Below are 5,381 nucleotides of genomic sequence, written 5' to 3' on the forward strand. Positions count from 1 at the left end.
AAAAAAAAAAAAAAAAAAAAAAAAAAAAAAAAAAAAAAAGGCAGTAACATTCAAATTTCAAAATATAAACATACAAATTTTAAAATAAAAGTATTTAAGGTGAAGAATAATTTTGTTTTACAGAACCAAATCACCACTTGACATAAGAATATGGTGCTGATTGTTATACCAATGCTCTTCTGGAGTCCCAGAAGAATTCTGGAGTCTGTCAATTGGTCCTTTTTTGACACTATTGCATCTTTTTTCATAGTAATTTTATCTGTTTTCTTTTCTCCTTAACCCTCAGTGATTACAGTTGTATTTCTTGACACCAATGTGACCGTAAACATGAAGATAGACATGATATTGGAAGGTGTGGTGGTTCTCAGTTATAAGGGGGTCTTCCCAGTGGTCAGAATATTCTAAGGATAATAATGGATGTGAAAACTCTTTACAGTTTCCAGAGCCCTCTCTGATCTGAAAGATTCTCCCACATGCTCCTCCTCAGACTTTGATGTGGGGTATACTAGCCCAAATTTCTAGTTCTACTTTCTTTCCAGATAGGCAGAGGAATTGCACTTCCTCCTGCCCTTAAAGTTATGTGTGGCTTGGTCACCTACCCAGATCTCTGAGTGTGTCACTTCTGGGTGGAAAGCATTTCAGAGCCAATTCATGATTCTCCACATTCCCTTCACCCTGTCATGAGGGCTGGCAGTATTCTAGCTGGTGCCTATTGTCAGCCTATGTGAATGAAGATGGGGCTGTGCTCCATGCCAACATATGATGCACATGTAGTGTGAGTGAATAAGTAAACCATTCCTGTCTTAAACCACTGAAATTGTTTGTTACACAGCATGACCTAGCGTGCACTGACTGATGCACTTAGTACAGTAGGGAGATGACAATTGCAGCTCTCTCATTTTTACACAACAAAGAACCCTGGTGCAGAGAGTTTGAGAACCTTGCTCCAAGTCAGACAGCTAGAAAAATTAGGACATAAAACTCAAGACCCTGTCCAAGTCGTTCCAAAACTCGTGCTTCTCCCAGTAACCCACACAGCTAAGAATACAGTCTCTGTAGCAAGGAGGCAGGACTGATGGAAAACATGGCATGTCTCAGTTGGCAGGAGTGCAGGTTTTGAGTGCCTATGCAAAAGATCGTCCCGAGTGCCAAGTACATTTCCACTTCAAAGTGTCCTAAGTTTAAGAGTGAGCCGTTCTGAATGTTTAAATTTAAAAGGTCAGTTCTCAAATTCCCCCCAACAGCCAGGGAGGTTGACAAGATGATAGATGCTTTTGGAACTGGTATAGCTTCCATTCCAAGAAGCCGTCCCTGGCTGTAAACCTGTTCACAAGGGTGATGTGTGTCCCCGTGTCTGTGAGTGGCCACACAGAGTGCCTGAGAAGGGCTCTCCTTTCTGCCTGTGGGCTCCACCCACCTCCATCTGAGCAGCAAGCCACTCATCTAAAGTCAGGACATGCAGCTTTTAAGACAGTGGCTCGGAAAAATATCAAGGCTCACTGTAGAGTTCACAGTCACTCCAACTATTGTGCTCATATTAGGGGAATGTGACTGGAAGTCAGCAGAAATTGCATAATTTAGCCATATTTTCTCCAAATGAAGCAGCATTCATTGGGGGGAGGGGGAAGATTCAATTCTAATCTCCTTTTAAGAACCAGGTGCTTCCTGGTTCATATATATATATGCACATATATATGTATATATATATATATACACACACATATAAATAATACATAATATATTTATAATTATAAAATATAACACATATAAATAATACATAATATATTTATAATTATAAAATATATTTACACCTATTTACATATATATTTATATCCAGAGAGATAGATTTATTTTAAGATTTTATTTATTTATTTATTTATTTTTATTTGACAGACAGAGATTACAAGTAGGTAGAGAGGCAGGCAGAGAGAGAGAGGAGGAAGCAGGCTCCCTGTTGAGCAGAGAGCCCGATGCTGGGCTCGATCCCAGGACCCTGGGATCATGACCTGAGCCGAAGGCAGAGGCTTTAACCCACTGAGCCACCCAGGCGCCCCGAGAGAGAGATTTATTTTAAGGAATTGGCTCACGTTAATTGTGAGGGCTGCTAGGTCCCACGTTCATAGGGCAAGTTGGCAGGCTGGAGATTCAGGGAAGAGTCTTTGTTGTGGTCCTGAGCACAAAGGCTGGAAACTCAGAATTCCTCCGTTGGAATCTGGAGGCAGAATTCCTTTTTTGAGAAACCTCAGTCTTTGTTCTTAAGGTCTTCTACTGATCAGATGAGGCCAATCTCTTTCCTTAAAGTCAATTTCACACAAATGTTAATCACACCCTAAAAAACGTCTTCACCGCAACATCGAAAGTTTGACCAAACAGTTGGTCACTGCAGTCCAGCAAATTGACATAAGATTAACCATCACATCAGGATGCCTCCCAAGAGTGTGCAGTGGGGAGAGGCATGTCCGTGAACGATGAAACCAGCTGAGGTCCTAGGAGCTATGACCACATATGATGTTTTCCACTTCTGATGTCTCCAAGCTCCTAGCTCCAGTTCCAGCTTCAGGAATCTCCTGATGAGTAATAGTGTCTGATGAGACTACTAATAATGACAGCAGATAGCATTTAGTCAAATGGATGCTTTATATGCATGCCTTCATTTAACTCTTCAGTCCTGTGAAATAAATATTATTAATATTCCATTTTACAGAAGGGGAAACAGCCACAGAGAGATGAAGTTAAAACAGTAAGGACTGGAGCCTGCATTTCTCTCATCCTCTAATCTTTTCCTCATAACCTTCCCCTACAGTCAACTCTGAAGGGAGTCGCCATTTTATTTTATTCTGCATGGAGCCGGAAACACCAATTTACTGGGACTGAGCATGCTCAGTTTCCGCTTTCTGTCACATGGTACCATAAACAATGGGTCCCAGATCCTTCCCCCACCCCAACACCCTACAACCAGGCTCAGCTTAGTTCCTATCTGGGAATAAGACACTTACATACTTCTGTCTGCCAGAGCTCTTACCTTTTCTGGTTTATGTATCCTCTCATCCATGTGACAACACTTGTATTCACTCTATTCTAGGTGCTTAGGATATAATAATGAGTAATAATGCTAGTAATGGTAGTGGTGGTGATGATGAAGAAGGTTTGAACTTGTGACCCCAAGATCAAGACCTGAGATGAAAACAAGAGTCTGAGGCTTAACTGACTGGGCCAGGCACCCCTAGAAACAAGTCTTCTATATAAGCACTCTATGCCACATTGGGGGAGCTGATGCCAGCCACTTGCTAATTTCATAGCCATGCCAGCCTTCAGCGTACACAACCACACACATGACCCATCACCCAACACCTCACACCAGGGACTTTAGTGTCTGGGTAACTCAGAAGAAGGGGGTGGGGTGTGGGGGTCCTAGATCATGGCAGGGTAGGTCTTGCTCTCTCCTGTCTCAAGATCTTGTCTTCCTGCTGTCAGGGCATGAGTGTACCTTGGCTGCTGCTAAGGAGTGGTATCCCCACATTTTCCTCCTGTAGGGGGTGGATTCTTGCTCAACCTCATCTCTACAGGAACCCTTGAAAGAAGAGAAGTGGGACAGTGGCCTCTTCCTCTGGCCTTGTTACCTCTTTGGCCAGACTGAAGGTTCCAGAATGCAGTTTAAACATCTGGACTTTCTTTCTTTCTATTTTTTTTTTTTTACCCCCTCTGGGCTCCTTTGTCATAAATTAATTGACTGTCTATGTGTGGGTTTATTTCTGGTCTCTCCATTCTGTTCCATTGATCTATGTGTCTGTTTTTATTCTAATACCATACTATTTTGATTGCTATAGCTGTGTGATACAGTTTGAAACCAGGGCATGTGATACCTCCAGCTTTGTTCTTCTTTCCTGAGATTTCATTGGCTATGTGGCATGTTCTGTGGCTCCACACACATTAGGAATGTGTGTTTGACTTCCATGAAAAATGAAATCAAAATTTTGATGGGGGAGTGCATTGAATCTGTAGGTGGCTTTGGGAACTATGGACTTGTTAAACAAAATTAATTCTTTCAACCCATGAGCAGGAATATCTTTCTGTTTATTTGTGTCTTCTTCAATTTTGTTTTTCATCCATGGCTTCTATTTTCCAGTGAGATCTTTTTCACTTCCTTGGTTAAGTTTGTTCCTAGGTACTTTATTCTTTTTGCCGCAGTTGTAAATGGGATTGTTTCCTTAATTTATTTTTCTGCTTGTTCTTTATTAGTATATAGAATGCAACTGATTTTTGCATATTAATGTGTATCCCACAACTGTACTGAATTCTTTTATGAGTTGTAACAGCAAAGTTTCTTTCAGGTTTGCTGCTTCTCAGAAAAGACAAGATGGCAGAAAGGTTGGGAATGACGAGGTCCTTGCAAACCCAGACCTCTCCTGGGATTGTTCTCTTTTTCTCCCACCCTATACCACCACAGGTGATGTTTATCCTCCTGATTACTCCCTTTCTTAAAAAATTTTTTTGAAAATATTTCCACATCTTTCCATATGCAGGCATTTTTGAGCTCTGCAAAATGGCGGCCATGACCTCTCGCCAAGACACTTCTTCCTACAGAGTGGAGGGAAAAGGGTTCCACACGCAGGTTGCTTCCTGTTCCCCCAATAGACCTTCTCTGAGGCTTTCCCAGCTTAGCCACAGCAAGCCCAAAAAGGGGGCTAGGGATGGGACCAAGTCCCCGGAATGAAGGTAAAAGTGGGTGCCCCATCCAAAAGATCCATACCAATGCTCTTTCTAGATCACCTGTGAGGCTGGCACACCCCATTCATCTTCTTTGGACTCAGTTCATTTTATTCCCAGGTGGAGTAAGGACCATTTCCCCAATTAGCATGGCTTTGCTGCTACGTACTGGGAGTTACTGCCATCCCCAACCCCCATGCTTATTGGGCTATGAAGCATTCCATTTCTTTCTTTCTGCTCCTACTTGAAGCTGGTTTCTCTTACAGGATTGTAAAGAGGTCTGTCTGTGCACCCCCTAAGGAAAGGACCCATTCCTAGTAGATGTTTTTGATTTTAAGTCTCCCCTTGAAAGAGGGCATGGGCTCCTACCTACCATATGCATTTTCTTATTTGATTCTCCCCACTAAATTGTGATGGATAGATAATAATCCCTGCTTTGTGCATTTGAGAAATCCTCGGTTCAGGGAAGTAAAGTCACTTTTCCAAGATCACACAGCATGTAAACAAACCCAGGTAGGCAAAGGCTGTATAAGGTAAGGTGACACCACAACACAGAACCCAGAGAAACCTCAGTGGTTTAATACAGAAAAAGGTTAATTTCTCACTTGCGTCCAGTATCTCTGACTGGGAGGTTGTCCTGCAATCTGGGGACTCAGGCCCCTTCCCTCTTGTGG

The sequence above is a fragment of the Mustela nigripes genome, chromosome 17, assembly GCF_022355385.1.
Source record: "Mustela nigripes isolate SB6536 chromosome 17, MUSNIG.SB6536, whole genome shotgun sequence".
NCBI classification, from domain to species: domain Eukaryota; kingdom Metazoa; phylum Chordata; class Mammalia; order Carnivora; family Mustelidae; genus Mustela; species Mustela nigripes.